This window comes from Leucoraja erinacea, chromosome 2 (genome assembly GCF_028641065.1).
Source record: "Leucoraja erinacea ecotype New England chromosome 2, Leri_hhj_1, whole genome shotgun sequence".
Lineage (NCBI taxonomy): Eukaryota > Metazoa > Chordata > Chondrichthyes > Rajiformes > Rajidae > Leucoraja > Leucoraja erinaceus.
In genome coordinates, this window is record NC_073378.1 from 69,493,834 (window position 1) to 69,505,985 (window position 12,152).

The window sequence follows — 12,152 nt, forward strand, 5'->3', positions numbered from 1 at the left end:
ATATGATCAGGCCTGGGAGATTTGTCTACCTTCATACACGATAGCACCTTCAGCACTTCTTTGACTGTAACACTGACTGCTCTTGACACTTCCATTGACTGCCCCAAGTTCCTCCATTCTCCTGTCTTTCTGCTTGATAAATTTAGTGGAGAAATACTCATTGAGGACCTAGTCCATATCCTGTGGCTCCACACAGAGGTGACCGTTTTGATTCTTGAGGGGTCCCACTCTCCCTCTAAAGGGCCTGTCCCACTTAGGCGACTTTTTAGGCGATTGCAGGAGACTCTGCACTCGCCTCATGATCGTCACATGGTCACCACATGTTCGCTGGTGGTCTCTGGTGAGTTTCCTTCATGGTCGCAAGGAGTTCCCGCATTCAGGGAACATGTTGAAAAATTGGCTTCCATGGAGAAAATCGATACATTTGTTGTCGTAGGTGCAGTGGTAGTGGGGTCGCCATATTGTTGTAGGTAGTCGAGGTAGCCATAGGTAGTTTTAGTTAATCTCCTTTGCTGACTGGGCATTTTCTTTGGCTTATTGAGGGGAAAAAAACGTAAGCACGAGTTTTCAGAAACAAGGAATGTGGACAAGCGTTTCCCTTTGAGAATAGGGAAGATTCAAACAAGAGGACATGACTTCAGAATTAAGGGACAGAAGTTTAGGGGTAATATGAGGGGGAACTTCTTTACTCAGAGAGTGGTAGCGGTGTGGAATGAGCTTCCAGTGGAAGTGGTGGAGGCAGGTTCATTGGTATCATTTAAAAATAAATTGGAAAGGCATATGGATGAGAAGGGAATGGAGGGTTATGGTATGAGTGCAGGCAGGTGGGACTAAGGGGAAAAAAAGTTGTTCGGCACGGAGTTGGAGGGTTGAGATGGCCTGTTTCCGTGCTGTAATTGTTATATGGATATATGGTTATATGGTTAAATGCCCGCTAAACTTCACAGCTCTGTATCTCTGGCTTATTAAAAGTTATCTGGCTCCTCAAAAGTGTCTCCACTCCTTTTCCTCCCTTGTCCTCCCCCCCTTCCCCCCCCTTCTCCCCCCCTTCTCCCCCTTCTCCCCCCTTCTCCTATCCCTCCCCCCCACCGCTCTTTTAAAGGACTTACCGTACACTGTGCTAGCTGTCTTTAACCTTCCTGTTCATCGAGGTGTGTGTCTGTTTCACCTTGGCTTTTCACCGTGTGAATATAGACAAAGCTTATCCGCCTTTGCGATGTGTTTGTGTATGTGTGTGTTCCGCTCTGATTGTCGCCTTCATAACAAAAGGATTTGAATATAGGAGCAGGGAGATTCTACTGCAGTTGTACAGGGTCTTGGTGAGACCACACCTGGAGTATTGCGTACAGTTTTGGTCTCCTAATCTGAGGAAAGACATTCTTGCCATAGAGGGAGTTCAGAGAAGATTCACCAGACTGATTCCTGGGATGTCAGGACTTTCATTTGAAGAAAGACTGGATAGATTCGGCTTGTACTCGCTAGAATTTAGGAGATTGAGAGGGGATCTTATAGAAACTTACAAAATTCTTAAGGGGTTGGACAGGCTAGATGCAGAAAGATTGTTCCCGATGTTGGGGAAGTCCAGAACAAGGGGGTCACAGTTTAAGGATAAGGGGGAAGTCTTTTTGGACTGAGATGAGAAAATCATTTTTTACAAAGAGAGTGGTGAATCTGTGGAATTCTCTGCCACAGAAGGTAGTTGAGGCCAGTTCATTGACTATATTTAAGAGGGAGTTAGATGTGGCCCTTGTGGCTAAGGAGATCAGGGGGTATGGAGAGAAGGCAGGTACAGGATATTGAGTTGGATGATCAGCCATGATCATATTGAATGGTGGTGCAGGCTCGAAGGGCCGAATGGCCTACTCCTGCACCTATTTTCTATGTTTCTATGTTTCTATTCCAGTTCGCAGTTTTTCAGGCGAGTGTCGTGAGCTTGAAGATCGCAGGCAGTCCGTTGAAAAGTCACCTGTGGGACAGGCCCTTAACCCTTTTCCCGCATGTATTTATAACATATTTTGGGATTGTTCAATGCTATCTGCCTGGCCCCTTTTTGCCCTTCTGATTTCCATTTTTAGTTTAATCTTTCGTTTTTGAAACTCCTGCAGGGATGCAGTTGATCCCAGCTGCCTATACCTGTCCCATGCATCCTCATTGTTTATGACCAATGCCTCAATTTCCCTCTTCAGCCAAGCTTCCTTATATTTTCCAGCCTTGCCCTTTATTCTAACAGGGACGTGCATATCCTGAGCTTTTGTCAGTACACTTTTAAAAACATTCCGCTTGGCTGATGTTCCTTTCCCCTCAAATAACATTCTCCAAACAACTTGAGCGAGACATTCTCTCATACTCTCAAAGTTGGTCTAACCTCAAAGGAGCATCTTAACACGTGGGCCCTCTCTGTCGCTATCCATAACTATCTTAAATCAAATCGAACAGTGGTCACTGGTCCCAAAAAGCTCCTCCATGAACACTTCAATCACTTGCCTTTCCAATGTACTAAGACTAGATCAAGTGTTACTCTCTCACGTGTGGGGGGCATCTACATAATGCTGGAGAAAACTCCTAAACACTTTTGTGAATTTGGACCCCATCTAAACCCTTCACACTATGATTTTCCCTGTCAATATTGAGAAAGTTAAAATCCACTATGGCAACAACTTTATTTGATGTGCAACTGTCTGCAATCACCTGGCATATTTGTTCTTCTAATTCCTGTTGACTATTTGGGGTTCCGTAGTAAACCCTCAACAAGGTAATCATCCCTTTGTTTTTCCTCATCTCCATCCATAGCCTCATTAGATAAACCGCCCGTAATATCACCTCGGGCCATTGTCGTGAAATCCTCCCTAACCAATAATGCAACCCCCTCACCCCTACTCATTTACCCTCACCCCTGTCTCTCCTGAAGCTCCTGTACCCTGGAACATTGACCACCCTGCACCTCCCTTAACCAGGTTTCAGTAATGGCTACAAGGTCTTGTATTATAACGAGTAGCTTTATATGCAGGGATGTTTTTTCCCTGGAGGGTAGAAGGTCGAGGGATGACTTCACAGGCATCGTGACGATGCATCCTCTCTAAGGGCCACTCCGAATCCTGTCACCAAAAGACATGCCAGGAAGGTGAGAGGAGAAAGTGGAGGATCCCTACTAACTATGTCTCTCTTTCCAGGCTTGGAGCATGACTGAGCTGTCATGGCAAGGCCAAGACAATCAGTTCCTCCTCACCAATCCACAGTTGATGAGGGACTGTGTCCCAACACAGATTCAGAACTGTTCATAACCATCCTTTCACTTTTTCCCTGTCAATATTGAGAAAGTTAAAATCCACTATGGCAACAACTTTATTTGATGTGCAACTGTCTGCAATCACCTGGCATATTTGTTCTTCTAATTCCTGTTGACTATTTGGGGTTCCGTAGTAAACCCTCAACAAGGTAATCATCCCTTTGTTTTTCCTCATCTCCATCCATAGCCTCATTAGATAAACCGCCCGTAATATCACCTCGGGCCATTGTCGTGAAATCCTCCCTAACCAATAATGCAACCCCCTCACCCCTACTCATTTACCCTCACCCCTGTCTCTCCTGAAGCTCCTGTACCCTGGAACATTGACCACCCTGCACCTCCCTTAACCAGGTTTCAGTAATGGCTACAAGGTCTTGTATTATAACGAGTAGCTTAATATGCAGGGATTTTTTTTCCCTGGAGGGTAAAAGGTCGAGGGATGACTTCACAGGCATCGTGATGATGCATCCTCTCTAAGGGCCACTCCGAATCCTGTCACCAAAAGACATGCCAGGAAGGTGAGAGGAGAAAGTGGAGGATCCCTACTAACTATGTCTCTCTTTCCAGGCTTGGAGCATGACTGAGCTGTCATGGCAAGGCCAAGACAATCAGTTCCTCCTCACCAATCCACAGTTGATGAGGGACTGTGTCCCAACACAGATTCAGAACTGTTCATAACCATCCTTCACTCAACCATGAATGAGATGGTGCAGTCATAGTTGATCCTATATCTTCCCTGAGACCATAGTGTCTAATCTTTAGAAGTATAGTTTTGTTTAGAGTTATTTAGGGATACAGCATGGAACGTTTGTCCCATCGAGACCATGCCGACCAACGATCATCCCTTCCATAGTTCTATTCTACACACTAGGGACAATTTACAAAAGCCAATTAACCTACAAACCTGCACGTCTTTGGAATGTGGGAGGAAACCGGAGCACCTGAAAAAAAACAGTCACAGGAAGAATGTAAAACTCAGTACAGACAACATCCATAGTCAAGATTGAACCCAGGTCTCTGGCACTGTATGGCAGAAATTTTACTGCTGTGCCACCGTGCTGCACCAAGCGTAGGGTGAATGCTTATAGTATTTTTTTCTCAGGGCAAAGGAGCTTAACTAGGGGACTTTGAATTAAGGTGAGAAGGGAAATACATAAAAGGGATCTGAACTGTGACTTCTTATCACTGCGGGTTGTGCATATACTGAACAAGCGTGAAGAGGTGACTATGATTACAATGCCTAACGTACATTTCGAATTTATAGGAAAGGTTTAAAGAGATATTGGCCAAACGTCCAAATGGGACTAGTTTGGATGGACATCTTAGTTGGCATGCACATATTCTGCCACAGGGCCTGTTTCCACGCTATGACTACTATCCAGAAAGGTGGTTAACAAGAGATATTAGATGGCGCTACTAGAAATGTCCAGTGTTGACTGATTGAAATCACTATTAAATGCTAATTGATGGTAAGATTTGAAGTTAGGAGACTCTCTTTTCGATTATCAAGTCACCAACTTCCATGGAAATCCTACACAAAATATTAAAAAATAATAGATACTATTAAAGTGTTTATAAGATCCTATGTTCATTAGTTATCCTGATGCCTCTTATAACTCCCACTTTACTTTCTAAGATTGAATCCTAAATGTAATGCTATGTTAAATTATGGAGGTTGTAGCAAATCAAAACAATTCTGGAAAATCCAGCTGAATGGTCAATGCTGACCTAGATGCTCCATATCTACACTAGTCCCAACTGCCTGACTTTATCCCATATCCTTTTAAACCTTTCTTATTCACTACCTTTAAAAATGCCTTTTAAATGTTGCAACAGTACCTGCATCAACTACCCCTCTGACATTTCTAGTTATTGAGTGCAGCTGAACACTTTGTTTTACATTTGCCAAAACTTGTTTTTATTTAACAGCACAATACTCGGCACAGCAAACATAACTGTAATGTTTGGATGACAAATTAATCTGGACAGGGCAGTTGATGTGTAACAAAAGTCTGCATGAATGAACTGTCTGACAGAAATACAAGCTTGCATTTAGAAAGCTCCTTTGTGGACTCAGGTTGTCTCAAAGTGCTTCACAATCACTGAAGTGTAGAAGTTTTTATATGAACAGTCCAGTATGAAATTATTTGACACAAAGCCTTACGATCTGGCCTATCTACAGAAGGGTGCACAGCTTGAGAAACCAATTTGTCTGTTCCAAAGTTCCTCCGATGGAGTGCTCCATCAAATTATGGCTGAGGAGTGCAAATTAAAAAGGCCATTCAGGTGAAAAGTTAGGAAACAATTCTTCACACAGGCTGGTAAGCCACTGAAATAACCTCCATTAATAACTTCAGTCTTTGAATCAATAGATATTTATTAGTCATGGTTGTTGAATATTGTTGAACCGTGTTATATAGAGTTAGGACAGAGATCAGCCAGAATATTCAGATCATTGCAAATAACCTTGCTGTCAATGAAGCTCATTATGAAGACTAAACATTTGACAGCTAATTGGCTCACAAGATCCAAAGATTGTGAAAACAATCAGATAATCTGTTTCATGGGAAACAGAAGCAGTTGAATTTTCAGAAAATGTAATCTCTATCTTTTTCAGCACAGATGCCTGACCTCCTATGTGTTTTTGCATTTTCTATTTTTATTTCATATTTCTAGCACCTGCGTATTTTATTAATATACCTAAGGTAAGTTAGTTGATGTATACATTTGGCCAGGATACCTGGGAAAACTTTCCTGGCCTCCTGAAAATAATGACATGGATATTTAAAATCCAATCAACAGGATTGTTATGATCTTGGTTTGAATTCTATTCAAAAGACAGCAACTTTGACACTGCAGAACTTTGCTTGTAAAGCAGCGAAATATCAGGCTTGACTTTTTGAGCAGCGCTCAATGACAGGGCCTGAACACACAAACACCTGTTCTGGACGTAAGACCATGAAGCACCAAATCATCAAAGGAAGAAAGTGTTGCGGCAGCAACATAATGTAAAGACTCAGCTCTATTTGCTGCGAGGGCAGGCACAGGCAATGGTTCAATGGTTCAATGGTTCTTTATAGTCACCTATGTACTGTGCAGTTAAATTCTTACACCCGTTGCCATATTTTAGCACCATTTACAAAATAAAAACTCCAAATTCCAGTCCACATGCTCAATGTACTGGAGCGATGTATTGGCACATAGAGGAGACACAAGCGGCTGCAGATGCAGGAATCCAATGTGATCGACCACAATTACCATTTTCCTCTCCCCATACTTTTCTGCTTGCCACAGGGTCCACTTTCTCTTTAATTTCCTGATGTGCTCACCCCTTCCCACTATCCCACATCCTTCCCCAGGCAGACAATTTCTCCTGCAACTGTAGGAGGTGTAACACCTATCCCTACACCTCCTTCCTCAAAATTATCCAGGGACCTTAACAGCCCTTCCAGTGTGACAAGGATTCATGTGAACCTCCAATCTTATCTATTGCACTCAGTGTTCTTGATGTGGCTTCCCTCTACATCAGTGAGTCCAAATGCAGAAAGGTGGCTGTTTTACCTAGCATCTGTGCTCTATATGCCATGGCCACTAGAGCTTCTGGGTACAAGCCATTTTAAGTCCTCTTCCCATTCCTACAGCAACCTGACTGTCCTCTGCTTCCTCCATGACCAGGGTGTGGTCAAACACATACTGGAGGTTCACCACCTCGTATTCACCTTGGTAGTCCAAAACCTGATGCATGAACATTGAATTCTCCACTTTCAGGTCATCAGCTCTTCCTCTGTCTCTTTATCATTCATTTTGATCTCTCGTCTCGCACACACGCAAGGTCGTCTCGCAAACACCCATATTTTCAATGCCACTCTTGCAGCAGCTGGTTTTTTTATCCTCTCCCACTCCATCTGTCTGTCACATTCCTTCTATGATTCCTTTCCCCCCACTGTTCCCATCTGCCCACAACAACTGCCGTATTGGCTTCTTGCATCGTTTTCCTTTCCTATCAGATTCCATCTTCTGCAGCTCTTTTTTGCCTCCATCCTTCACCTCCCAGCCTCTGTCTCTCCACTCTTCCCTCCCCTACCTGACTGCATCAGAGGGGTCAATTAACCCCTCCTCATTTGCATCAACCTATTATTTCCAGTTCTTGTCCCATCCTTCTTCCTCACCACTTTATAGTGCTATCTACCCTCTACTCTTTCAGTCCAAATGAAGTTTCCTGACCTGAACCATTGAGTGTCCATTTCATTCTACAATTGCTGTCTGACATACTGAGTTCCTCCAGCAGATTGTTTGTCCTTACAGCCATTCAATGTGTAATGTTAATGGCAGAGCACAATTTAAAAAGTCACTGTGGCCATGTAAGTTAACCTGCCACTTGGTGTGAATGTGGTCCATGATGCTTTGGTTATAGGGTAGACCCGTTATCAATATGGGCCCCAGAATACTACCCTAATGCAGCTGGCTGTCCATGCACAGAGTGATAGAAGTATGTGCTCACTTAGCTAATTCATAGGAATGCAGAGTAATATATATTGCCAGTATTTCCTGCAGAAAACTAGAAAGGATGGAGGCCAGGAAATTCAGAGCGGTAATAAGTGGTAGACTGCAATAGGTACAGTATTGTTTGATTTGAGAACTCGCGGCGAGTCCCTGTACAGGACATAACACCTTCTTATAACACTATTTTTGGTAAATGGAGCCTTCTTAAGCCCTGCTCCGTGTATAAATCCATGTGAAACAATCTCAGGTGACAAGAAAACCATCACAAACTATCATAAAGCATCTGCAAATTAGTATCTCTAAAGTGGCTACTTCCATATTTATATTTCCCAATGTTGAAGGGATAAGTTGGCAATCTTGCAAGATTGCCCAGAAACGGCAAAGAATGAAAATTCAATTTTCTGATATTGCTAGTAGTATCACGGAAATAAATTACTTCAGAGTTTGTTTTGGCGCCACACGCCAAGAATAAGGGGTAAGCCATTTAGAACGGAGATGAGGTAACACAGAGAGTTGTGAGTGTGTGGAATTTTCTGCCTCAGAGGGCGGTGGAGGCAGGTTCTCTGGATGCTTTCAAGAGAGAGCTGGATAGGGCGCTTAAAGATATCGGAGTAAGGGGATATGTGGAAAAGGCAGGAACGGGGTACTGATTGGGGATGATCAGCCATGATCACATTGAATGGCGGTGCTGGCTCGAAGGGCCGAATGGCCTACTCCTACACCTATTGTCTATTGTCTATTGTCTATTGTCTGCTGTGGCATGAATTGTCAATTCCCAATCGATTTGGTCAATGTGTACATCCAGCACACTGCACAATGGATTTAGTTGTAGTTGCGTAGCTGGTGTGTTCTTCTCTTGTACGACTGAAGTAAATGTGAACTAACAAGTTGTAATTACATATTCAAGTGGTTGTGTCATTTAGCTGAGGTAGACAAAAATGCTGGAGACACTCATGGGGTGAGGCAGCATCTATGGAGCGAAGGAAATAGGCAACATTTCGGGTTTAAACCCTTCTTCAGACTTTCGGAGGAGAACGTCTTCAAAGTAGGCGGTTAGTAGGTCTTCAAAGTATCAGTCAGCTAGATCTGATGTTAAAAAAAGTCAAGCATTCAATTAGTTTATCTTCCACATTCTGTTCTGGATTACCATAATCAAATGCCAGAGAGGCTTTAATTTTTGATTTGTGCGCCAAGTATCCACAACTCTCAAATTTGCTTGTGAGCTTTGTAAATTAAGTTCAGGGATCTTTTCCATTGAATCCAGCTTAAGATGTTCAACTGATACGACTGTGAATTGTTTCATTTTTTTCAAGCTTCGTCACCTTCACCAATGAACCTCTGAAACAAAATGAAACACAGAGAAACAAAGTTAACACTGATATATGTCCTTTGACCAATAATTCTACTAATGTATATTAAATGAGCACACGGTTCAGACCTGAGCTGCCTTATACATTGATTGATGCCCTGAGTGCATGAATCGAACAAGCTTTATCAACATGACATGATATGGTACGGTGACCACCAGCCAACCATTCAAATGGGCACCATTGTGGTCACCTCCTTTACTCCATATTATCTAAATCATATTATCTAAATCATTCAGACCTAGTTTGCATACGTTGTAGTTAATTTCTGTACAGTTAAAGGGAATCAAATAATATGTGATACTGCAGGAAAGTGAGTCTGAGCTTGAAGATCAGCTGTGATCCTGACAAATGTGTTGAAGACTGAAAGAGCAGATGGCCTGCTCCTGCTCTATCTATATCTTGTATTCTCAGCTTTTTAACTTCCTGATACACTTGGTTCTTTACTGCAGATTTGTAAATAAACAACTTATTCAACCTGTTAATACATTTAGATTCCCTTTAACTGTACAGAAATTAACTACAACATATACAACATATGCAAACTAGGCCTTGACCCAAACCAAAGCCACATAATCTAGGAGGAGTCTAGATTCCACGCCATCAAAATAAAACTTAATTGTCTCATTAATAGAGACAAAAGTTATTTACAAATAAATATACAATAAAATTTAAATTTAACATTGTCGAGTCTTTGTACAATATAACACTGGATTCTTGGCTCTTTCTGAATAATGATGCAAAGCAACATATACAAAGAAATTCCATGGTGAATCATCATTCTCTTGGACCAGGGCAAATTCAAACTTCTAATGGGGGCCATCAGTTCCAACTGATATATTACAATTCATGTATGAATCAAGGGATGTTCAATCTATTTTTAGATAACCATACAACAACATATGACAATTACAGCACAGAAACAGGCCATCTCGGCCCTACAATTCCGTGCCGAACAACTTTTTTTCCCTTAGTCCCACCTGCCTGCACTCATACCATAACCCTCCATTCCCTTCTCATCCATATGCCTTTCTAATTTATTTTTAAATGATACCAATGAACCTGCCTCCACCACTTCCACTGGAAGCTCATTCCACACCGCTACCACTCTCTGAGTTAAGAAGTTCCCCCTCATATTACCCCTAAACTTCTGTCCCTTAATTCTGAAGTCATGTCCTCTTGTTTGAATCTTCCCTATTCTCAAAGGGAAAAGCTTGTCCACATCAACTCTGTCTATCCCTCTCATCATTTTAAAGACCTCTATCAAGTCCCCCCTTAACCTTCTGCGCTCCAGAGAATAAAGACCTAACTTATTCAACCTATCTCTGTAACTTAGTTGTTGAAACCCAGGCAACATTCTAGTAAATCTCCTCTGTACTCTCTCTATTTTGTTGACATCCTTCCTATAATTGGGTGACCAAAATTGTACACCATACTCCAGATTTGGTCTCACCAATGCCTTGTACAATTTTAACATTACATCCCAGCTTCTATACTCAATGCTCTAGATGTATTCATTCATTCATTTTAGGAATAAATATGAATGTTTTCTGAATAATTATCCATTAATTAAATATTTTGTTGTAACCAACAAATATTTATGTGGTTGCATTCCTTGATAGGCTCATGAAACCAAAATTGGTCAATAATGTGGACCCAAATTTTATCACAGAGAAAATACTCACCTACACTCACGTGATCATGATACAAATTTATTTTGCAATTTCCCCTTAATGAATAGATAATCTGTTTATTTATAATCTTGATCATTTGGCTAATTATTAAATTTAAATTATCATATTATTTGAATTGATTATGTTTGGTTTCTTTAAGCGTAGTGGTTAATTTCCTGGACCGGTATCCCACAGGCCTAGACTAAAACTCCACTCGTGTGAATACAAGTGCACTTAAAATCAGTTAAAAGATTTGAGAATGAAAATAAACATTTTTTTAACAACTTATCTGTCATCATATATAAACTGCAAAATTATCAGTTTTGTTGTAAGCAAAACATTTTGTTCACTAATACTGTGCGGCCACGGTGGTGCAGCGGTAGAGTTGCTGCCTTACAGTGCCGGAGACCCGGGTTTGATTCTGACTACGGGTGCTGTCTGTACGGAGTTTGTATGTTCTCCTCGTGACCGCGTTGGTTTTCTTCGGAATCTTCGGTTTTCTTTCACACTCCTAAGACGTACAGGTATGTACAGTAGAGTAATTGGCTCGATGTTTATGTAAATTTCCCTAATGTGTGTAGGATAGTGTTAATGTTACGGGATCGTTGGTCGACGCGGAATCAGTGAGCTAAAGGGACTGGTTCCCCACTGTATCTCTAAACTAAACTAAACTAAACTGTTTAGAGGAGCAAAATTGCTTCCGAAATGACCTGACCGATAAGTTACCCCAAATCTACAATAATGTATTTGGCTTCAAACTGCCCTCTCCAGTCACCCAGATACTATTCAATTATGCTAGATTGGAGTGGCTCAGTGAAGATGGCTCACAACCATCTCTCAAAGCTAATTGCAATTGAACAGGACAACATCTTCTGACCTTGCCAATGACTCCTATATCCTGAAAAGTGAACTTAAAAAAATAAAAAACCTATTTTGCATTTATCTATCTTAGGCCAAAAGATAAATGTAGGTATTACATAACTACTGGGGCTATAGGAATGTCATGGTACATATATGTGGATTATATCAATATAGTGAGGCATGAAAACAATCAAGGCTGATGAAAGATATGCCTTACACTAAAATGATTAGAATATTAAAGTAATTATGGTTTTTCTGCAACTATTCAAACCAAAGATTTAGCAGAATACCATCAAACCTCTAAGGGATAGTTTCTGATTTTATGATTTTGCTAAAACATGGGGGGAAAAATCTCTAAGTGGACGGAGGACCTAAAATTAGAAGTAAGCCATGCAGAAATTAGTGACTTTTTTTCCATACAAAAGACCCCAGACATGTTGTACTCTTCCATGGACAGTGCAG